This window comes from Monodelphis domestica, chromosome 7 (assembly GCF_027887165.1).
Source record: "Monodelphis domestica isolate mMonDom1 chromosome 7, mMonDom1.pri, whole genome shotgun sequence".
Taxonomy (NCBI): Eukaryota; Metazoa; Chordata; class Mammalia; order Didelphimorphia; family Didelphidae; genus Monodelphis; species Monodelphis domestica.
The window spans coordinates 149,137,437-149,161,008 of record NC_077233.1 but is presented as its reverse complement, the minus strand read 5'-3'; the positions used below and the strand labels follow the sequence as shown (position 1 = coordinate 149,161,008).

The following is a 23,572-nucleotide window of genomic DNA, read 5'->3' as shown; positions in this document are numbered from 1 at the left end:
CTAGCCTTTACCTTTCCTCTGCCTTAGAAGCAATATCGAGTATTAATTGTAAGACGAAAGGTATGGGTTTAAAAAACAAACAAATGAACAACAACAAAAAAGAAAACTTGATGCAGGTGCATAGTAGATAGATCGCCAGACCTGGAGTTGGGAGAACTTGGGTTCAGATGTAACCTCAGACACTTCGCAGCTGTGTGACCTTGGGCAAGTCACTTAACCCTCATTGTCTACCCCTTTCCTTTCCTCTGCCTTGGAACCAATACACAGGACTGATTCTAAGGGGGGGGGGGGGAAGTAAGGGTTAAAAAAAAAAAAGCTAACTAGTCTAGAGATACTCAAAGTGTGGTCTGAGGAGTCCCAGGAATCCCTTGAGCAGGGGGTCCTAGAGATCAAAACTATTTTCATAATCATATTGAGAAATTTTAATTTCCAATCTGGCAAATATCAGTAGACATCCACATAAACAAAAGCTCTTGGGGGGATCGTGTTCCTCAAAAAGTCTGAACCGAAGGGTCCTGTCTGAGATCCGGTTTGATCCCCTCATTTGATAAATAAGGACCATGTATGTAACATCGACTTTATTTTGATTGACTACTTGTTGCAAGAAAGAGTTCTAGGGGAAAGGAGGGGAGGGTTACTTGCCATTGGGAAGAAACAGTGACATTTTTAAAAATAGCATCCTTAAACATGTCAAAAAACCGAGCTGGCTTGACTTGAATTTCCAGCTTGTGCTCTCCATATCCCATAGACAGAATTCCCAGGGTTTGGAAGCTCCCACCCCTCCCATGGATGGATTGGGCTGCCTTCATGACTCGAGACCCACCTCAAACCCCAAACCTATCCCCACTTTCCTTCTGGCCCCTCTTTACCATAGTTCTCTCGATGGTGTGATACAGTTTACAAAGTGCTTTCTTCACAACGACAGCGAGTTGAACAAGGATTATTACTCCCATTTTTCAGAGGAAGAAACCAAGAAAAAGTTAAGTGCCCTGGAAAAATAACTTAATCCCAATCGCCTAGCCCAATATGGGCTCTGAGACAGAAGATAAGTGTTTTAAAAAAAAAAGGACGTGAGGAATAGAGCTGAAATTTAAATAAAAATCTCCCCTACAGAAGAAGAGGGGGAGGCTTTCCCCTTCCCTTAAAATCTATAAATTCACTATTAAAAGAAACTTCCCTGGCCACCCTTAAGCACTGTATACCCCTTACCAAACCTGGCCAGGCTCCCCCAAGCTAGTGACTCAGTTTCCCATCTGCCCCCTTTCTCAGCAGAACTTCCTTCTGCCACAAATCAGTCAGATTCCTCTTCCTCCCTGAGGCCACGTGGGTCAGCCAAAGGAGCTCTGGATTTATTTATTAAGTACCTACTATGTGCCAGGCTCTGTACTGTTGTGATAAGGATTTTATTGAGTTTACCCTGTCTCATTGTATTAAGCTGTTTCTGGCCTTCCATCAACCGCTTGCAATAGTTTAACTCTGACATGGGTAAACTCTGTTTACCTATAATATTGCTTAGCACTCTGGATACAAATCCAGAAATGAGGCTGTAGCTGTCCTCAAAGAAATTAGCTTAGATACAGAATATGTATTCATAGGGGACAGCTGAGTGGCTCAGTGGATGGAGGGCCAGGTCTAGAGACAGGAGGTCCTGGGTTCAAATCTGACCCCAGACACTTCCCAGCTGTGTGACCCTGGACAAGTCACTTAACCCCCACTGCCTAGCCCTTAAAAGCTCTACTGCCTTGGAACCAATACACAGTATTAATTCTGAGACAAAAGGTAAGAGTAAAAAAAAAAAAGAACATGTATTAATATACAACCTATTAAGAGGGTCTATGTTGTATACAGAAACATGGTGACTGGGTAGGGAGCACAGACAACCACAGAAACCAGAGAAGACTTCTCAAAAGAAGAGCTGACTCTTGGAAGAAGCCAGGCCGGCGGGAAGGAGGGAGCACATCCCATAAATAGAAGAAAAAGCACGGAGAATTCCTGGAGCATTGGGCACAAGCTAGTGTTGCTGGAGTACAGCACGAATAAGGTGGAGGAGTACGTATTCAGCCCGGAAACATGACGATGGGGTTCAGTCATTTAGGCATGTCAGACTCCTCCTGACCCTATTTAGGCTTTGGGGGGGCAGAGATCTTGGAGTGGTTGGCCATTTCCTTCCCCAGCTCATTCTACAGAGGGGGAAATGGAGGCAGAGTGAAGGGACTTGCTCAAGGTCCCACAGCCAGTAAATGTCTGAGGCCAGATTTGATTTCAGGAGGATGAGTTTTCCTGCCGTTCACTTCACCACCTAGCTGTCCCCCTCAACAACAACAAAGAGCAGTAACAGTGGGGAATGCATGGAGCCGTGCATTCTGCCTGGAAATGTGGGGAGGGCTTTTAGTGGCAAACAGGAGAGTCTGTGCCCTCTCCCAGAAGCGAGGATCAGACGCTCCTGAGGATTCTTGGATAGAACACGGCAGACCTCGGTGCCCCTGGGCAAGGCATGAAACTTCTCACAGTCACTCTGTCTGGAACATGAAAGAGCGGCCCTCCAGCTCAAATCCAAGCCCAGCAAAGTCCCGCTGCATGGTGGCTGGCACCTCCCAGTAGCACCAAGGGGGCACACACTGGGCTTGGGATCTCTCTTCCCTACCCAGAATCCAAGCTGCTCAATTTAGAGCTGGACCCTGGTGCGTCACTTCACCCCACTGCCTGGCCCTTGACGCTCTTCTGCCTTGGAACCAATACACAGTATTGCTTTTAAGGGTTTAAAAACAACACAACAACAAAAAGAAACGAGAGTTCCTAATTTCTTAATAATGGGCAGTTAGGTGCTATAGAGTGGCTAGAGTACCAGTCAAGAAGATTCATTTTCCTGAGTTCAAATCTGGCCTCAGATACTTACTAGCAGTATGACCCTGAGCAAGTCATTTAAATCCTGCTTGCCTCAGTTTCCTCATCTGTAAAATAAGCTGGAGAAGGAAATGGCAAACCATTCCAGGATCTCTGCCAAGAAAATCCCAAATGGGGACACGAAGAGTCGGACACAACAGAAAAAAAAACACTATAGCAGGATACAATGGAAAAAACAGGATGGCATCAGAGGACGTGGGTTCAAATCTCACCTCTGATATTTACTACCTGTAAGACACTAGAATGAGGGAGGTCGGATTATTTGGCTTCCTAAAACCTCTGCAGCTTTTCACGGCTGATCCTCTGCCTCCTCTTCACACCCATGTCCCTATAGCCCTGGTCCAGACTCCCATCAACCAGGCTCCTGAGACTTTGTCAGCCCTCACTGGCATCTCCTCGGCCTCTCTCCTCATTCTGCTCTGGCTGCTAGAATTCTGGGTAGGGTTCACTTGCTCACCCCTAACCTTCCTTCACGGCACTCTTGGCACCAAACGCATCATTCCAGCCCAACCCTCCCCCCTTAGCAACTCTCAGGCTCCCTAGCCCAGGTCTGGCTTCCACCCAAGGGACCCTACCTAGAAATAGAAAGCTCTAGCTTCTGGTGCGGCCCACTTCCCAACACCTCCTCCAGGAGATCTTCCCTGATTAACCCCGCCCCAAACAGATCAGGCTCTCCTTCACTCATGGGTAAAGTCAAAGGGACAAGAACTCTTTTTACAAGAATTCCTGAAGCTTCCCAGTGGCAGCTTGGGAGAGGCGGAAAGAGCAGTGGATGTGTACTCAGAAGATGGTTCCAATCCTAGCTCTGCCAGTGAATCATTAATCACACTTGGCAAAACCTCTGGACCTCAGTTTCTTCAAATGAGAAATGAGAATAATAATATTTGTGATACTTCCCTCACAATGGTGATGAAAGAAAGCAAATGAAATAATGCGCATAAAGCACTTTATCAACCACAAAATGCTCTACACACACCAGTTAGCATTGTTAATAAAAAACATAAACAACAAATAAATAATTAATTAATTGATAAATAAATAAATAATAAAAATATCATTGTTAACACACTATCATCATGGTTAAGAATGGATGCTCTGAGGGGCAGCTGGGTGGCTCAGTGGATGGAGAGTGAGGCCCAGGGATGGGAGGTCCTGGGTTCAAATCTTACCTCAGACACTTCCTAGCGGTGTGACCCTGGGCAAGTCACTTAACCTCCATTGCCTAGCCCTTACCACTCTTCTGCCTTGGAGCCAATGCAGAGCATTGATTCTAAGGTGGAAGGTGAGGGTTAGAAATAAAAAAGGAATAGATGCTATGAATCCATGGTTCCACAAGGACAAGGAATCAGGTCAATTTCTTTGACTAACAAGTATTGACTAAGCCCTGTGTTCAGGACTTAAGAACTACAAATCCAAAAACTTCAGAGCCAACAGAGCACATTAAAGGTTTTCAAAACACTTTATAGATACTGCCCCACGTAATCTTCCCAACTACTCCGGCAGGGGAATATGCCAGTAACCCTATTTTATAGATGAGAAAACTGAGGTTCAGAGAAGCTAAATAACTTGGCCAAGGGAGAGAGGCTGAATTTGACTCCAACTCCAAGGCCCACATTCTTGCCATTACTCCAAAGCTGATTCCTTCAAGGGGCTAGAAACCAAAAGGAGAGCGAACAGAAGGCTGAGCAGTACGGATAGAGAGCGGATAGAGAGCAGGCCCCAGTCAGGAAGACTGGATTCAAACAGCACCTCACCTTCACACGGGCTATGAGAAATGAAGAAAACCCTCTCCCTTTGTCTCGGGCAACACTAAAATAAATTGCAGAGCACGTATCAATTTGCATCGGTAGGAAGAGTTTCCTCAGTGGAAGTTATTCCCCTATACTAAAGAAATCTCAGGTCTTATCCAAGAGAGATGGAACGGGGAATGGGGGAATAGTCGTGGATCCAAGTGCTTAAAAACTGGTGAGTTTGAATTTGAGGGAGTCAAACAGAAAGGATAAAATATCGGGGTGTGAGGGATCACTTCCAGTTGAGAGATGAGACACTTTCAAGGAGAAAGCAGCAGATGAAGTGGGTCTTGGAGAGAGAGAAGGTCTACAACAGACAAGCAGCCTGGGGAGAGAGAACTCATCCAGGTAGAGAGCACGGACATCACAAAGGCACTGATGCAAAAGAGGGCAAGATGAGATGGGGGAATGGTGAGAGCTCCACGTTAGCTAGAATGCAGAATGTGTGACAGGGATGGTGTGAGATAAGACTGGAAAGGTAGGTAGAGGTCTTAAAGGAAGAAAGGAAGGAAGGGAGGGAAGGAAGAGAAGGAGGAAGGAAAGGAGAGAGGGAAGAAGGAAGGAAGGAAGGAAGGAAGAGGAGGAAGGAAAGGAAGGAAGGAAGGGAGAGAGGGAAAGAAGGAAGAGAAGGAGGAAGGAAAGGAAAGAGAGAAGAAGGAAGGGAGAGAGGGAAGAACGAAGGAAGGAAGGAAGGAAGGAAGGAAGGAAGGAAGGAAGGAAGGAAGGAAGGAAGGAAGGAAGGAAGGAAGGAAGGAAGGAAGGAAGGAAGGAAGGAAGGAAGGAGGGAGGGAGGGAGGGAGGATTTATATAGTGCTTTGAGGTTTTAACAAAGAAGTCATCATTGGGAAGTTTCTGATGGGCTCTGGGAGAAAATGACTAAAAAAGGTGAGTCTGAAAACAGGGGGTTCAATTAAAGGCTATTACAACAGTTTCAGGAGAGGTAGTGAGGGACCAGACTAGATGATGCCACAGGTATGGTTAAGTGCTTCCTAGCACAGGGTTCTGTGCACAATGACTGTTCCTGAGTCCCACTTTAGTGATCTCTGTGGCCCCTGTCCAGGCTGAACTAGTCACCCAAGCCCTGCCCATCACTTATCTCTTGCATTCCACACTTCCCTCCCCTGTGGCAATGACCTGGGAGATGCTATCAGCCCAGTGGGGGAAAGGCAGCTGAAGCTGCCTGGAACAACAGGGTCACTACAACCCTGGTTCCGAAAGCCCGACCTCCCCAAGTCTCCTGAGAAGACTTCCGGCTGCCCACCCCCAGCTTTCTTTAGCTCTTGGGCCTTCCTCCAGAAAGAGAGGAGGTCAAGATGGGGAAAGTAGGAACCAAATTCTTCCAAGGTATTAAAGAAACAAGCATTTATTAGGCACCTACTATGTGCCAGGCACCGTGCTAAGTGCTTTACAAATATCTGGACACTTTGTCCCTCTGTAGCTCTAATTCCCCCAGCTCTCAGCTCCACTGAAAAGCCACCCTACTTCCCCCAATCTCCCTTTCCTGGTCTGGAACACCATTTCTGGCTCTAACATCCTGCAGCCTACGTTTCCGGGTCCCTTCCAATCCGGACAGTGTCTCCTCTAAGATGCTTCCCATCAGCCTGGTACAGACAACGGAGGATTTAGAGCTGGTCTGGGTGTGAATCCTGCCCTGTGACCTTAGGGAAGTCATTGAACTTGTCTGGCCTCAGGTTCATCGTCTGTAAAAAACAGGAGCCTGGGCCGAACCCTGATCCTGCGACTGTCTGCCGCTATCACGTCCCTCCCGTGGCCCTATTCCATCACCATACAGTTCTTGACATCGGCGCGTGAGGAACAGGGAAAGGGGGTCCTGGCCATTCGCTAGGCTAATCTTCAACAAGAACCACCGGAGGGGTCTCAGAGAAACCTGGGAAATGGGCGCACACCGATGCAAAGTGAAGCGAACAGAACCGGAACAACCTGTTCCGCCACAGCCGCATGGCAGAGCCTCGCAGCTCTGGAGACCTGGGCTCACCGACCACAACAATGGGCGTCCGTGATGCTAAAGGCTCGTGACCGGGCAGGCTGCCCACCTCTGACCCGGAAGTGATGGAGTCCGAGTACAGAGCATGACCAAGGGGGGATTTATTTTGTTTGACTCCATGCTTGTCATGGGGATTTTGTTTTTCTTGCTTTCTCCATGGGGGACGAGGAGGAAGTAGAGAAGATGAAAACAATTTGTTGGAAAAGTTTTTGATAAAAAAAAATACTATAATTTAGGTAATACAATTTTTTTAACCCTTAAACCTTGAATCTTAGAATCCATACTATGCATATACTTGTAAAGGTATGTTTTTTTTTTTAATTAAAACCCTCACCTTCCATCTTGGAATTAATGTTGTGTATTGGTTCCAAGGCAGATGAGCAGTAAGGGCTAGGCAATGGGGGTCAAGTAACTTGCCCAGGGTCACATGGCTAGGAAGTGTCTGAGGCCAGATTTGAACCCAGGACCTCCCATCTCTAGATCTGGCTCTCTTTCTACTGAGTCACTTAGCTGCCCTCCACATGACTTTTCTTTTATTTAAACCCTTACCTTCCATCTTGGAACCAATACACCAAGGCAGAAGAGGGATAAGGGCTAGGCAATGGGGGTCAAGTGACTTGCCCAGGGTCACACAGCTGGGGAGTGTCTGAGGCCAGATTTGAACCCAGGACCTCCCCTCTCTAGGCCTGGCTCTCCATCCACTGAGCCACTCAGCTGCCCCCTAATATAATTTTTATTACTTTATCGATGTTGGTTTTGGTCTGGATCTGGGTACAACTCTAGTGTGCGGAACTCCTGATGTGTAAATTCTCTTCACCCAGGCAGACAAGTCAACTCTGTCATTTATAATCTTTGAGAGTGCCCTGGGAAAAGAAAGGAGAAATGACTTCCGCAGGGTCACAAACCAGAGGAAGGACTCGATCTCAGGTCTTCCTGACTCTGAGGCTCACTGCTCTATTCACTACCTCCTGCTGTGGGAGGCGCACTAGAAAAAGCCCCAGTTTTATAATCCATGGACATGGGTTCGAATCCTGCCTCCGAGACTTGCTACCTGCATGACCTTGCTGAGGAGCTTCATCTATAACATTAAGGGGTTCAACTCAAAGGTCCTCCTTTCCAACTCTGGTTCTAAATCTCTCTCATAGACAAACGGCTTTGGGGTTCTGAACCCCGCCTGCCGACGGCAACCTCTCCTCTCCATTTTGTAGGCAGGTCCTCGGCGAGCCTGGTCCCCGTCACAGGCTAGGCCGTGGCCGGGAATGCTGGGATTCTGGGCCCTTGGGCTGTTTCCACTTCACCAGCACAGCCCCCTCCTCGCAGACGGGAGCCCGAGCAGAGCTGCTCAGCAGGGTGGCTGGGCATGGAGCCCAGTTCCCCTCCCAGTCCCCCCTGTCCAGGCCCGAGGCGCCCGGGGGGGGGGGGGCTGACCTCCGGACTCTGCCTCACCGCTGGCCCTGAAGCTGGCCCCTTCCCGCGGCCCCCTCCCCTCCTCCCTGGCCCGGCGGCCCGCTGGGTCCTCGAGACCTCTTCCTGAAGAAAGACCGTGCTCAGCCCCAACACACGTGCCAAGCGTGTTTCCCAGCAGGCAGTAAAGAGGGCCGGGGGTCTTGCCAGCGGAACCCTCTGGGGGGGCGTCCGAGCTGGGACCTCCTTCGCCTTCCCTGGCCTCGATCTCCCCCGACAACACAAAGGGGGGAGCGGTCCCCGGGGAGGGGCCACCCACAAGTCCAGCTGGTGGCTGGAGCCAGAGCCAGGAAGACCCCAGGGCAGATGGGCCCCCGGCCCAGGCACTCCCACCCCGGCCCCCCTCCTGTAAAATAGAGGCCGGGGTTACTGTGTGAGCGCTTCACAAACCTCCCCAGGCCCTGGCCGCTCCTTTCCTAAAAGCCCTTCCCCCTCCGGCTTGGGGCTTGGCTCTGAGGCGGAGGGGCGGCCAGGGCCGGGCAAGGGAGGCTAGATGACTCGCCCAGGGTCACACGGCTGGAAGTGAGCCCAGGACCCCCCCTCGCTGCCCCCCCCCCCCCCCGTGTCTAATGGACTTTACTGTTGGGAAGCACGCTGCTTCCACCTGACCAGGCCTACGTTCCCACTGTAAAGAGGACAAAGCCTCCTTCACCCTTTGCAGAAGAGGGCACCCGAGAGGAGCGACTTTCTCCAAATCACCCCGATAGACGGGCAGCCTGAGAATCCCTCAGTCCTGGTACCCCGGCGCAGGGGGCTCCCTGGCTTCTGGGAGCCCAGGGAGAGCGGGCCCCTTCCTTCCCCAGAAGGGGGAGAGGCCGAGCCTGACCCAGGCATCTGGAGCCCTCAGACAAAGGGACGCGCTGGCTGGAGTCCTGAGGGGGACTGGCTGGCGGCGGCTCCCCTAACCACTTGGCCACATGGAGGAGCAGCCAGGTGTCTGCCGCGGGGAAGTGGGGGGCAGGGGGCCGGGGGAGGAGAAAGGTGGCTCAGGATATACTCACTCCTTCCGGCCTGCCGTCCCGGGGGACCGGCCATCTCCAGGTCCAGCCTGGCCCGAGGAGTCTTAGGGGAGGGCTGGCAGGGAGGGGGGGCCCCAGGCCGAGCAGACATTTCCTGAGGGGGCCCCAGCGAGGCCACTGACAGGCGGCTCTCCCCTCCCTCCTCCCCCTCCCCCCCGGGTCTGGGGCAGAAATGTCAAGGGTTGAGGGGCTGGTGGGGGGAGGGGGCTATGGGGTCCTTTGTCAGGCCTGGCACATGGGAAAGGAGGATGGAAGGAGGGGGTGGGGTCTGTACGTCTGTCTCCGCCCCTCCGCCCAGCTGTCCAGCCATCTGTCCAACGGCATCACACTCACACTCACACACACACACTCTCTCTCACGTCTTCCGCCACCCCCTCCTCTTTCTGCAGTGGTCACTGCCCTCCATCAAAACTAACAAAAGGAAGTAGCCTGGCGGCCAATCGGTGCCCCCACCCCGCCCCGGGCCCTCCTGGCTCTCTGGTGCCAGTGTGTGCCCCCAGGATCAGGCCACCCCTCACAGACCGGGAAACTGAGGCCTGGCAGGCAGGGGGCCTCTATCTCCTCTGGGCAGGCCTCTTCCCCTCCTCCCCCCTCCGCCCTCTGGGGCGCAGAGGATCCCGAGGGCCCCCGCGTTCAGCGCCCAGGGCCCAGGGCCGGCTACTCCCGCAGAGAATGGGATGACCGGGCTCCCCGGGACAGCCCAGGGGCTCTGGGTCCGGGCGCGCGCCCCCTCGCCCTGGCCCCTGGGCCCAAAGCTGGAGCTCCTTCCCTCTTCCCCCCTCACCAGGGACTCTGGGACGACTTGTCAGGGAGAAGCGCCCGCTGAAGGGGGTGGGGGGAGGGGAGGGGGCTGTCGGTGGACCTTTGGAACCCTCTGTGGCGGGCCTGCCAGGCCAGGGACCTACAGCAGAGAGCCAAAGGGCTCCTCCTGGGCCTCTCCCATCCCCCTCCTCCCCGGACAGCGAGAGGGCAGAGGGAAGAAGGTGGGAGCGTGAATCTGCGGGAAGGCGGGAGGGAGGACCGGCCTCCCAGGATTCCCAGCTCTCTCTTTGGGGAATGGACAGGAAGTGCGAGGAGAAGGGGCCGAGTCTGGGTCCCAGATGCCAGCGGGGGGCAGCCACCTTTCCCAGAGGGAAGGGCCTCGAAGGGAGTCAGCAGAGGGCCCGGGCTGAGGCCTCTTTGCCACCAGAGCCCGGCTTACTGAGGAGGAACAGGACGGAGGAAGGGTCCTGGACAAAAAGCCAAGAGTCAGCCGGGTCAGGGCCCGACCAGGGACAAGCGCAGCCAAAGAACTGGGGTTCAAATTGGAGTTCTTCTCCCAGGGTGGGATTTGGAAGAAGTGGCGCAGACTTTGCTTAAAAACTACGTGTCAAGTCAGCATCGCGGCTGCCCGGCTTCCCTCGTGGGCCTGTGGTGAAGATCAAAGAGCCCGGCACATCCACGGACACCCATGAAGCACTCTTTTACACGTATCCGACACGCTCCGTCCCTCAGCTCTTTCCTGCGGCTGCGGCCTGGGGGGGAGCCGACCACTAAAAGGCCCCGTGCCGCCCAGACCCGGCCTGCTCCCTCCGACGTTTTCCCTTTCCTCCGGAGGCCCTCGAAAAATTCAATCAGGGTGGGGCAGGCCAAAGCCTCTGGGAAGGAAGGTAAAGAAGCAAACCCCCTCAGTGGCCTATTAAGGGATTTGGGGCTCTCCTTCTGAGAGGATGACACAACCCAGACACCACCACTCCCTTCCACCCCCTTCCCTGTCTCATGAGAAAGGACGTGGAAAGAATCCCAGCATGGCAGTCAGCACGGATGGGTTCCTTTTCCACCACTAACTCTGTGGCCTTGCACCCCTCCCAAGGCCTCAGTTTCCCCATCTATCCAATGAGCAGGATAACAATCCCTGCCCTGCTTCCTCCAACGGCTATGGGGGGGGGGGGGGCAGTGGGTGGTTCAGACAGACGGAGAGCCAGCTCTAGAGAAAGGAGGTCCTGGGTTCAAATACTTCCTTAGCTGTGTGACCCTGAGCAAGTCACTTAACTCCCCATTGCCTAACCCTTACCACCCTTCGGTCTTGGAGCCAGTACAAAGTATTGATTCTAAGACAGAAGGGGAGGGTTATTTAAAAAAAAAAAAGGATTCTATGGCAACCTTAAGTTGCCTATGAACGTCAAGTAAAAAATCCCTTTCTTTTGGGGGGCAGCTGGTGGCTCAGTGGATAGAGAGTCAGGCCTAGAAACAGGAGGTCCTTGAGTTCAAATGTAGCCTCAGACACTTCCTAGGTGTGTGACCCTGGGCAAGTCACTTAACCCCCATTGCCTAGCCCTTCCCTCTCTTCTGCCTTGGAGCCAATATACAGTATTGACTCCAGGATGGAAGTTAAGGTTTTAAAAACAAAACAAAACTCTTTCTTTAAAAAAAAAAACCTCCCTTTTCTGCCTTTTACCCTTAGGCCTCCAAAGAGAGAAAATAGGATTCAAAACAGCCAAATAACAAGCATTTATTATGAGAGGAAGATACAAAGAAAAAACAAAAACTATCCTTATCCTTAAGGAGCCAACATGTAATTGTTGAGGCGTTATATGTATTGTGTATATACACACACACACTGGGAAAAGATTAAATGACCTTTGACGGACCATAAAGCTTTAAGATTTTACTGAGGTCAATAAATATTTATTAAGTACCTACTTTGGTTTTTTCCCTTCTCCAAATCTATCTTTTTTATTTATTTTTTCATTTTAAGTGTTTACTCTTAAAAAATATATATATATTGTTCCACGTTTCCATGATTCATTTTCTTTTCCTCCCCCTCCTAGAGCCAAGGAGCAATTCTGCGGGGTGGTGTCCGTGTTATCACTGGAGACCTCTTTCCCTAGTGGTCATTTTTGCCAGAGAGCCCAAACCTCAAACTCTGTAGCCATAGAAGCAAGTGCTCAGTCCTCCGTTCTTGGGCATTTCTACTCCCACAGCCTCTCTCGACGTGGATAGCGCTCAAGTGGACCTGCACGGACACACGAGTGTCATTTACAAGGTGTGCTCTCTGCCCTCGTCACTTACACTCCAGATCCGTACACAGTTTAACTAGAATATGAAGCAAAGGGAAAAATGGAAAGAAAAATCAAACCTTCTCCTCTTCCCCAGAGATTATATCTCATCGGGGAGACAAAAGGTATATATGAAGAAAAGGCAGATGGAGGCATCTAAAAGGGCAGCGGCTGGAGAGGGTTCAGAAGGAGCCTGAGCACGTCCCCTAACCCCACTGCCCAGCACTGATACATATTTATTGATTCTTACACAAAAGCTAAGGGCTAAAACAAAGCTCTAAGGTGGTACTCAAGTTAGTAAACATGTACTAAGGCTCTACTTCAAACTGCATTAGGTTTCCATACAAATTTGAGATAAGACACGCTTCCTGCCCTCATACAGCTTACAATCTAGAATTGCTTGTTTGCTCCAGAGGTGGCGGGGAGACAATAAGGATGGTATAACTTGTGGAAATTTGTCATTAAAAATTAATTAAAAATAAAGCTTACAATCTAGCAGGAAGACGTGACGCCTATGCCGGTTAGCTCTAATAGGGAAGCTGACGAGGTCCCCAAAGGAGGTCAGTACCCCTGTGAGGAATAAAAGAGGGAGGAAATGGGGGAGGCCGGGGTGCACACCAGGGCTGAGTGAGATGGATGATGGACGGGGAGTTAGTGGGAGAGGAAGCGAGAAAGAGGGAATGCAAGGAGTGGCGCCTCTCCTCCGGATGCGCGGAGTGGGGGAGATGCACAGCCTAGATGTGGGCATGAGACTGATCTTCCTCAGGTGCAGCTCACCAAGTCGTTCCTCTTCTGAAAAATCTTCTAGAGCTCCCCCACGGCCTACTACGTAGGATTCAGACTCCCTGACCCGGCATTCGAGGTCCCCCTCGCCTGGATGCAGACAGAGCGGAGGACGCTCTCCCTCCCGGCCCACAAGATGCTCCCAGGCTGGGAGTTTCCTCCCTCTCCATCTACCCGTCCTTCAGGGCCTTTGGCCCCTCCCCCAGATCTCCTGCCCACTTTGCCTGGCACGTTGGGGGCTGGAGCATGTGCTAATGGATCATAATTATCTGTCTACCCTGTGCCCTCCTGGTTGAGGAGCTCTGCAAACCATTTTACAAACAGGATCTCATTTTCCCTAATGATACCCCTCCCCCTGACTAAAGAATGATAGCCCCTGGAGGGGGAGGTCTATAATTATCCTTATTTTACAGATGAGGAAACTGAGGCAGGGAGTGAGTTAAGGGAGTAGCTACTAAGTCCACTGCCCCGCCGGACTCCCAGGGCCATGTCGGATCCGAATGTTATAACCCTTCCAATGCTTGTTGGTTAAACTAAATGGTTTATTATGGTTATCATTGAAGAAGCATTTATTTATTTATTTACTTATTTATTCATAAAATCTTACCTTCCGTCTTGGAATCAATACTGTGTACTGGTTCCAGGGCAGAAGAGTGGTAAGGGCTAGGCAATGAAGGTTAAGTGACTTGCCCAGGGTCACACAGCTAGGAAGTGTCTGAGGTCAAATTTGAACCCAGGACCTTCTATCCCCAGGCCTGGCTCTCTATCCAATGGGCTACCTAGTTGCCTCCAACAAAAACATTGATTAAATACCTAATCAGTACCAGGCTCTCCTAAGCACCAGAGACCCAAAGACAAAATATGAGCTACTCCACATGCTCAAAGAATTTCCATTCTATCTGGGGATACAACATGTACATCCATAACATATGCAAAATGGGAGGATAGCTGGGTAGTTTGGAGGATGGAGAGTCAGACCCAGAGAGGAGAGGTCCTGGGTTCAAATCTGACCTCAGACACTTCCTAGCTGAGTGACCCTGGGCAAGTCACTTGACCTCCATTGCCTAGCCCTTACTGCTCTTCTGCCTTGGAGCCAATATACAGTACTGATTCCAACATAGAAAATAAGGATTAAAAAACCCAAACAAACCCCTATACAAGATGATTCCAGTTCCTGGGGAGGTGAGGGGAAAGGGCTCTTGGAGGGGGTCAGTCAGTGCCCCCACTGTGTGCCAGGCACAGAGGTGAGGCCGGGGCCTCCAGGAGCCAGGCAGAAGGGGAGAGTGTTTGCCAGACACAGGGGACCGGCTGGGAAGGGGCCCAGAAACAGGAGCTGGAATGTCAGGGGAATGAAGGCAGGGATCTGTGTAGGGGCTCCCCCTCCCCCAGACTCTGAGCCGGCCTCCTGGGCCCCAGCAGGGAGCGACGCTTTGCCCACAGTTGGTGCTTAATAGAAGCTGACTGAACCGCACTGAATTCATGGGGCAGCTGGGGGAAAGGGACAAGAAATCGGAGGCTGGAGGCCTCTGAAGGTTATTGAAACAGGCCAGGCAGGTGCCCAGGAGGGTCTCTCCGTGGGGTGGCAACAGCAAGGAGAGGAAGGGGCAGTGAGGGACGGGACAGTGCCGAGATCGAATTCACCGGGAGCCAGGGCTGGCTTTAGCGGGTGGGCACAGCAGAGGCCCACACACTCTCTGGCCCTGTGGGGCTGCCTCCTCTCTCCCTCCCCACTCGGGGCCATCACAGGAGCTTACCCTAACCCTCCCCAACCACACAGGCTGCAAGCGGTCTGCAACTGGAACCGGGGTCTCCTCCCTCTGTCCACAAGGCCTGGAGGCCGCAATGCAAGGAGGGGCAGAGTTCTCACCCTCCTCCCGGGCCTGGATCTCTGCCCCAGGAGGGAGGCCCCAGACACCTGCTTCCAGGGCTGGGAAGGAGGCCAAATGAGAGGCCGGGGACCTCGGGGGAGCGGTCCTCAGGGAGGCCGGACCCCCTGGAAACGGTCGAAGCCCATCCTCCAGCCAGGGGCCCTGCTGCGGCTCGCAGGGCTCCTGGGCCCCATCTTCTGCCCCCATTTCCTGGGGGAGACGCAGGGCTTTGGAAAAACAGATCAGGAAAGGAGCCTGCTCCCCTGAGCTTGGGGGAGCCACCCCCCGAGGGAAGCCCGTCCATGTGTTCCCAGCCCGGAGCGGGGTGCAGGATGCCCTCTCCCCGCCGCTCCATCTCCCCTAAAGCCGTGGGGGGCCGTGCGGGGAAGTGGGGTGACTCACTGTCTGGCTGCCTCTCCCCCTTCCCCCTCACTCAGAGTAGGAGGGGCTGGCAGGTGTCCCTCTCTCCGAGGAGAAGCAGCAGCCAGGGAGGGAGCTGGGAGAGGCCCCACCAGGGGGATTTGGCCAGGTTCACTCAGAGGCTAAGGAGCCCCAGCTGGAGGGATTTAAAGCTGAAGGTCAAAGGTCAGAGACAGCAAGGAAGAGAGGGGAGGCATGGGGGGGGGGCGGAGGGTCACCGCTAACAGCAGCTCTGGGAGACCCCGGGGAGAGTGGCCCGCTTTCACTGCTCTGGTCCCCAGGGTCCCAGGGCGGAGGCAGAGCCCAGCTCCAGGAGGCCCTTGGAGCCTCCAAAGCCTCCTCCCCCCTGCCCAGATGGCAGCCCCCAAGAGAGGGAGCTGCCCCTCCTCACTCTTCCTGGATAGGCTGCTGCCCCTGGGCCGAAGCCTGGCTCTGCCTGGGCCGGAGGGGACCCCCCAGCCCAGGCCGGCGGCGCCCTCCCCCCACCCAACCAGGTGCAGCCCCTCCCCTCATCCCATCCTCGGGCCAGGGGCGGCAGAGGGCAGCAGGCGGGTCAGGTCACTCAGCGGAGGGGCTGGGGCCCAGAGCGGGGAGGCCAGGCAGGGGGAAGGGAGGGTGCATGGAGGTCACTAGGGGGAGGGTGTTGCTTGGTTTCTGGGGCCTGTGGTTCCTGCTGTAGTCTGGGTTTGAACAGCTGTGGTCAGTCCTGGCCAGGAAGCCCAGAAGGAGCCTCAAAGGGGCCGGGGAAGGAGTGCAGAGGGGGAGACCCTGGCTCAAAGTTTTCCCCTCGCTGGAAAATGAGGGAGGATTTCTAAGGGCTCTTTGAGCTCCTCTGAACGTCAGTAAGAGATAGGAAGGAACCAGACAGGCGGCCGCGTTCTGGTTCAGGTTCCCCGCCTTAGGTGACCTTGGGCCAGTCACTCACCCCCCCCAGGGGCTCCCCCACGGGGTGGGGGTGCCACCAGGGCTTGGACTGTATCTCGGAGGCTCCCTCGGGCTCTAAGTCCTGCCCTGCCTCCTGTCCCTCCCCATCAGCCACCAGCCATACACAGAGGACCAGCCACCCGACGCAAGCCGGCGGGGAGACCCCCTCCAGCCTCCCAAGGCCTTGCCAGGACCCAACCGTTCACCCTGCTGAATTCAATTTATCGCCAAACTCTCATTCGGTGTTGCCTGTCTCCGGCCGGCGCCCCGGGGGCTTCCCAGCATCCTCTCCCCGTCCAAATGTCAGCAGGGGCCGCACAGGCCCAGCCCCAGGGCACGCACGCTCCTCGACACAAAGAGGCTGGGGAGAGAGCTGCCCGGCTCCTTCCCGTTGGGGAGCTCCTCGGTGCCCCAAGGGCGACGCCAGGGACCGGCCAGATCTCATCCCCGGCCCCACTGGGATTCCACCTGGGCTAAGGAAGGAAGAGCGAGGTACCTCCCGGTCCCTGCCGTGCACCTGCCACTGGCCTTCATCCCTCTTCCCCCAGACCCAGCAAACACAGCCTCCTTTGGGCTCCCCGAGCCCTGACTCCCAGGTGAAGGCCGCCCAGGGACCGGCCCAGCCTTACTCCTCCTCTTCCTGGTCCCCTGACGGCTCCCAGGGGGTTCCAGGGAAGAACTGGGTGCCAGGCCCCAGCCCTGGCACAGCCCCCATCCTTACCTGGCCTAGTAGGAGAGAGCCAAAATCGGGATGACTGAACAAGTGCCTGGCCGGTACCCCGGCCTCCCTTTCCCTTTTTGGCTTCCTTCCCCCAGGGGGCTGCAGGCGGCTACTCCATCTCTAATCCCTCGGAGAAAGCGCTCTCCCGGCTCCTCCCTCCCCGGCCGCTCTCAGCTGGCCACCCAGAGGGTCCCGATGGTCCCCAGGGGCCTGTGTGTCCGAGGCTAGGGAGGGAAAGGCTAGGTACAGAGCCCGAGTGGCTGGCTGCTACTGGAAGGGGGGAGGGGGAGAAGAATGGCAAGGGAGGCGGAAGATTGGGGGGTTGAGATTTTTTTTCCAAGGAAAAGGAGAAACCCTAAAAACCCTTTCCTGGAAAAGGCAGTTCATTCACCGCCCTGGGGAGGGGTCCAGCCAACTTCTTGACCCGACTCCAAGTCCCCTCCTGCGATCCCTGCCACCACCCCCTTCTTCCCCAAAACGTGTCCCCTCCCTCCGTCCCCAGAACACGGCGTGGGGAGAGGGGCGGGAGGCGCCGAACTTCCCCGCTGAAGTTTGCAGCGGCTCCGGCAAGTGAAGGGGCCTCGGTGAGGGTTCACAATAGCCCGAGGTGAGGAGCGCCGAGAGGGGGAGGGGGGAGGAGAGGCGACCCTCCAGGGCTGCAGCCTTCCCTCCCCAGCCAGCTCCGGGGACCCCACTCCCGACCGTCCGAAAAAAGCCTCGGGCGCCAAGCTCTGACTCCAGGGGTACACTGGGTCGCGATCCGGAGTGGGGTGTGGGGGGAGGTGGCAGCGCGACAGAGGACCGATTCCCGCCCGCCCCCCACCCAGCCTCTCCCAGCCCGCTAAAGTGCCTTACCTCTAGCTGGAGGGACCGCGGGCGGCGGCGAAGAGCCGGGCTTGGGTCCTCTCTTCCTGAGCTGCGGGCTCCTGCGGTCGGGAAGGGGAGCTAGGGGAAGGGGGAGGGGATGGCGGCTCGGGGGACGAGGCGGCCGCGGGGCTCAGAAGGCGCTGCTGGCTCCCCTGGCACGGCCGCCCGGCGCCCCGCCGCTCCGCCACATCTGCAGCTCGGGCTGGGGAAAGGTGGCAGCCGCCCGGTCGTGAGGGGATGTCTTGGGGAGGGGAGGGAGGGAGGGAGGGACGGAGGGAAGAAGGGAAGGAGAGAGACAGAGAGAGGGGAGGAGGGACGAAGGGGAGGAGGAGGAGGAAAGAAGGGAGGGAGAGACTGGAGGAGGGAGGAGGGAAGGAGAGAGACACAGGGAGGGAGGTAGGCGGGGGGCGTCCTCTTTGCAAACCCGTCTTTCCCTGGGCCACCGGCCCCGGCAGCCGGGGTTGGAGTGGCTAGGGAAGACGTCCGCGGTCGAGCTGGGAGATTGGGAAAGAGGGAAGCGGGGGCGACGGTGCGCTGGGGCTGGGGCTGGTGGAGCTGTGTGGTGGGGTCTCTACTCCCTCCTTCCCGGCTTGGAGGAACTCGTCGTTAGGGGGAAAGGATTTGTGTGAATTGGAGACGCCTGCCCGTTTGAGGAGGGGGGAGGTGGTGGAGAGGAAGGGGAGTGGGCTTCCCCCCCCCCCCCTTATTTATCACAGCCCTGCTGAGCTGTCTGAAATGGACCAGCTCTGATCAGTTTCAGCCCCATCCTCCCAGGCTAGGCAAAGCCCGCCCCGGGCAGCTCAGCGCATGCCCCCCCCTTCTGCCCAAGGCCCTCCCCTCACCCCCCCCAAACCTGGAGCCCCGCCCCCGGCCGGAGGGCAGCGCTAGGACACAGGCAAGAGGCGGGTACTGCCCGGAGCAGGGGAGAGGGGGTGGGGACCAAAGCACCACCCCCGCCCTCTGGAAACCAGGGTGCAGAAGGGCTCGGGGGCGGGGGTCTGCAGCCCAGATGGGAGGTGGGGGGGCCGGGGTCTCGGAGGAGCTTAGAGCCCTAGGGGGGCTGAGGAGGGTGTGAAAGAGAAGGTGGGAGGGGGGAAGCTGAAGGAGTGTAGGGTGATCTGGGAGGGAAGGAGCTCCTAAGAGGCCTGGTGGGGGCCAGGGTGGGGAGGGAACATCTGAAAAGACTGGGAAGAAAAGCCCCAGAGCGGACCAGAAAGGGGAGGAAAAGACAGTGGGAGGGAGGAGGCAGGCAGGCAGGCAGCAGCAGGCGGGGGAGACTGGAGGTTTGCAGCAGCCGCTTAGATAGAATGGAGCGTGGTGGCGGCGGCGGCGGCTGAGCTGTCTGGGATGGGAGATCAGATGGGACCGGGTCGGGAGGAGAGCGCTGTGGGGGCGGTTCCTCTAACTGGGTGATAGGGGGAGGGGAGGTCTGGTTGGGATCCTGCAGCTCCCTTCTGTTTTCCTTGGGGTTTAGCTGTGTCTCGGAGGCGAAAGCTGTTTCCTCCTTCCCCTGAGGAGCCAGGTCCGTCCAGCACGCTCCAACTGGGGCTTCTCCAGCGCCTCGGGTTCTAACCTTGGCCAGTTACCTCCCTGCTTCCTCCAGGCCTCAGTTTCCTTGTCTCAAGTCTGGTCTGGAAGGAATTCCTGTGAGCTTTAATTTTCCATAATCTTATCTGGACAGGAAACCTCCTGTGTGCCTCTGGGGTATGGAAGAGCAAAAGGCCAGATGTTCCCAAAGTCCGAGCCTTGACAGTCTTGGCCCCAGGAGAGTGCACTGAAGGAGGAGGTGATGGGGAGGAGGGGACCAGAATCAGAGCACCAGAGGGGCCTGGGCCACTTCCAGCTCTTAAAGAGCCTTAGCAGTAATGCTTGATGATTAAAGAAAACAGGGGACTGCTAGGTGGCTCAGTGGATCGAGACACTTCCCAGCTGTGTGACCCTGGGCAAGTCACTTGACCCCCACGGCCGAGCCCTTACCACTCTTCTGCCTTGGAACCAATACACAGTATTGACTCCAAGACGGAAGAGAAGGGCTTAAAAAAATAATAAATGAAAATATATTAAGACAAAGTAAGGCACCAGGAAAAAAAAAAGACAATTTGGATATGCAAATACATATCTGTGTGCATGCATTTACCTGCATGAGTTATATATCTTTTAGATGCCTCATTTTAATAGTATATCCGATATGTATATACCTATGATAACCTGGCATATTGCCTAAAAGGCAAACTGCAGACAGAAGGACCTGAGTTCAAGTCCTCTGAGCCCTTTGAGCTTGGAGACTGCCCAGGAGTCTCAAACATTATAAATTACAGACTTGTTGCTGACCTGCTTGAGTAGAAAGGAGTTTCCACTAAAACTCCTATACCTAGGAAATCACAATGTGCTCGTGTACAGGCATGTGTATTTAGTAAATGCTTTTCTGGTTGTTTTTCTGTGTAAATGCACTAATTATTGAAGGAAAATCTTGCTTTCGTGCAATGTCTCTATTAGTGTTTAAAGAAGACAAAACCATCCCCGTGTTCCTGGCCTCTCCTCTCCTTCTAGTTCTTTATGAAATTTGAGGGTCCCAAGTCAAATGACACCCCTGTCCCCTTCCCAGTGGCTTGAAGGCTGTGAGCGGCTCTCAGAGGTTCCCTCTTGGTCCTGGCCTTTGTTCACTTCTCTATTGTGTGCCCTTCTGGTCCGCCGGCTGCCAGGAGCCTCCTGTGACCTCCGGCCACCGCACAGTACATCGAGACTGAGGACTACTGACTGCTTCCTTACCTACACTCTGAAGGAAGCAGCACATGACGCCACTGACCTCAAGAGAGCCTTGGTCCCAATTCCCTCCAATTCAAAACGATTTCCAAAAATCATTCCTATTTATCTTTATTATACATTACTATTTTATGTAGCCTATTTATCTTTCTTAATAGGTTTTGCCTGGACTGATACAATCAATTCCCAGGCATCCCCATGTTCATTATCTACTCATACATCATCTATGATTTTATCTCCCTTTTTTTTAAGCCCTTGTTCCCCAGTATCCTTCTCAGTTACCACCCCCCCCCATCCCCTGGCCCCAGGCTCAGAAAAATGCAAAGCCCTTTAATATTGGCATAACCAAATCATCTGTCTTTAAAAAAAACAAAACAACAAAAACCCTCACCTTCTGTCTTAGAATCCATACTGTGTATTGGTTCCAAGGCAGAAGAGTGGTAAGGGCTAGGCCATGGGGGTTAAGTGACTTGCCCAGGGTCACACAGCTGGGAAGTGTCTGAGGCCAGATTTGAACCCAGGACCTCCCATCTCTAGGCCTGACTTGCCATCCACTGAGCCACTCAGCTGCCCCCTCATCTGTCTTTTAGGAAGGTATATCCTCCCTTGGGAGAATTACATGGCATCACATCACATCTGCTCACTTTGCCCTTTGCTCAGCTATAGCCCTACTATGTCTAGGAAGGCAGCTGGATGGAATAGCAAGCGTTACAAACTTTAAAGGAGAAGTAGTGAATAGTGTATAATAGTGGGCTGGACTCGGAGTCCAGGGAGACCTTCCGTGAAATTCTGCCCAGGCCCCTCAACCAGCCCCGTGGCAATGGGCAGGTCGCTTCCCTGGGATCCGTGCCTTCTCCAAGGCTGCCCTTTATGGAGGGCTTTAGTAGAAAGAAGTCCCGCTTCCCCCAAGCTGATGGTCTCGGAGCCGGGCAATGAAAGGGAGAAAGGCAGTCTGCTCTGTAACTTGAGGCTCCGTCTGTCAGGGATCCGCTGTCATCCTCTCCAAATCAGAATGCAGTGGAGACACCTTGATGGATTGTATCTGCATCTCCACACAGGTTCTTACACCACTACTACCCCCACCGCCTTTACTACAGGCTGCAATCAGTAGGGTGAAGAGAATTAACCCTTTTTTTCCCAGCCGGCCTACATGTACACTGGGAGGAGGCCGGCTTACACTGTAGAAATGGCCAGAAATAGATCCAACCATCCTAGATTTAGAACTGAAAGAACCTTAACAGTTATCTAGTCCAAACCCTTCCTTTGAAAGGGAAGCCGAGGCCCAGACCGTGAAGAGATTTATCTCACGGCAGTATAGGTAATCAATGGCAGGGCCGGGATTTGAACCCTCCTTGGAAATTAACCACTGTTTCCGCTGCCCCATGTGGCCATCCTCATCAAATAAGCCGGAGAGCACTTGTGGCAATGCCAGGTAGGCCTCTGCTCCCATTTTGGAACCCCGAGGAGAAGGAACAAAGGCGTAGCCCTGATAGGAACCCTTTTTGTATTTTTTCCTGCAGGAAGAGAGCACTAGTAACTGTCAGAGTCAAATTGAAGGTGAACTCCAACCCCACCCTTTCAGCCATCCCAATAGATGAAAATCTAGAGTTAACCGAGAAGTGGAGGATGGAAGAGATGCAATTTACAAAAAGCTACTTCATAGACTGCCTTTGAATAGGCGCCTTCTTCCTATTCCCCCCTGGGGGACAGCATTCTGGGCTTGGAATCTGGAAGATTCGTCTTCAGGAGTTCAAATCTGGTCTCAGACACTTACTAGCTATGTGACCCTGGGCAAGTTATTTAACCCTGCTTGCCTCAGTTTCCTCATCTGTAAAATGTGCTGGAGAAAGAAATGACAAACCACTCCAGTATCTTTGCCAAGAAAACCCCAAATGGGATCATGGAGAGTTGGATATGACTGAAAATGACCAAACAGCAACAAGGCCCCACCTCTACTCATTTGAAATAGGAGATTTGTCACACAATAGCTCAATTTATAACCCTTTTCAGGAGCATATGAATGTTGAACAGGGTATACTTATAACCAAATAAGAAACAACAAATTTATTGTTAAGCAGAACAGAAATTTATCATTTGTAAAGTGAGGAGGGCTGCACAAATATTATCCCCATTTTCTGCTATGTAAATTGAGGCTCAGGTGATGAACTGATTTACCCAAGGTCACCCTCGGTTTCCTGAGATGAAAAGAACATTGGACTTGGAGCTAGGAGATAAATAGGTGCTGACTCCCACCTCCAATACTTACTAACTGTGTGATAATGGGTAATTCCCTTCACCTCTTTGGGCACATTTCCTCATTTGTCAAAGATCTCACAATTGCCAAATCTTTTTTAAAAAATTCTTACCTTCCGTCTTAGATGATTCTAAGGCAGAAGAGCAGTAAGGGCTAGGCAACTGGGGCTAAGTGACTTGCCCAGGGTCACACAACTAGGAAGTGTCTGAGGCCAGATTTGAACCCAGGATGTCCGTCTCAAGGCCTGGTTCTCTGTCCACTGAGCCACCTACCTATCCCTATCCTTACCAAATCCCTTCTCAATCCTCGTACTTCTTGACTTCTCTACCATATCATACCCTGTGGATCACCTCTTCCTCCTGGATAATCCTACCTGTCTGGGTGCTCATGACATGGCTCTCTCCAAGATCCTTCTACCTATCTTCCCAGATCTATATATGCAGCCTTAGTTTCTCTATAGCATCGCAAATCACTTGCTTCCTCTGGGACATCTCAACCTAGGGGGCAAAGGGCTCTAAAATGCTCCATGTCCACAACAGAACCCCAGAGCATCCTCACTTCCCTATAACTCCTCCCTGCCATGCAGGCTTGAAATTGGATTTCCATCCTTGATGCCTTGCTTTTCCTCCATGGGAAATCATCTCAAATCGTGTCCCTTCTGCCTTCGCTATATCTCTCCTGTGCAATCACAGACCCTGGTTCAGACCTTCTTCACCGTTCATCTCAACCACTGCAAGAACTTCTCTTTGGTC

At 53.5% G+C, this 23,572-nt stretch overlaps 1 protein-coding gene across 3 annotated transcripts in view; it reads right to left on the bottom strand.

Annotated features, from left to right (window-relative positions):
* The window catches only part of GLIS2 (GLIS family zinc finger 2), a 43,902-nt gene extending 25,311 nt beyond the window's left edge, over window positions 1-18,591 (bottom strand). The window contains exon 1 of one of the 3 annotated variants that reach the window (XM_056805821.1): window positions 17,792-18,591. The gene's annotated coding sequence lies outside the window, so the exon portion shown is untranslated. The remainder of the gene's footprint in view (window positions 1-17,791) is intronic. The other 2 variants (XM_056805823.1, XM_056805822.1) reach the window with 2 other exon arrangements.
* Window positions 18,592-23,572: the final 4,981 nt, after the last annotated feature.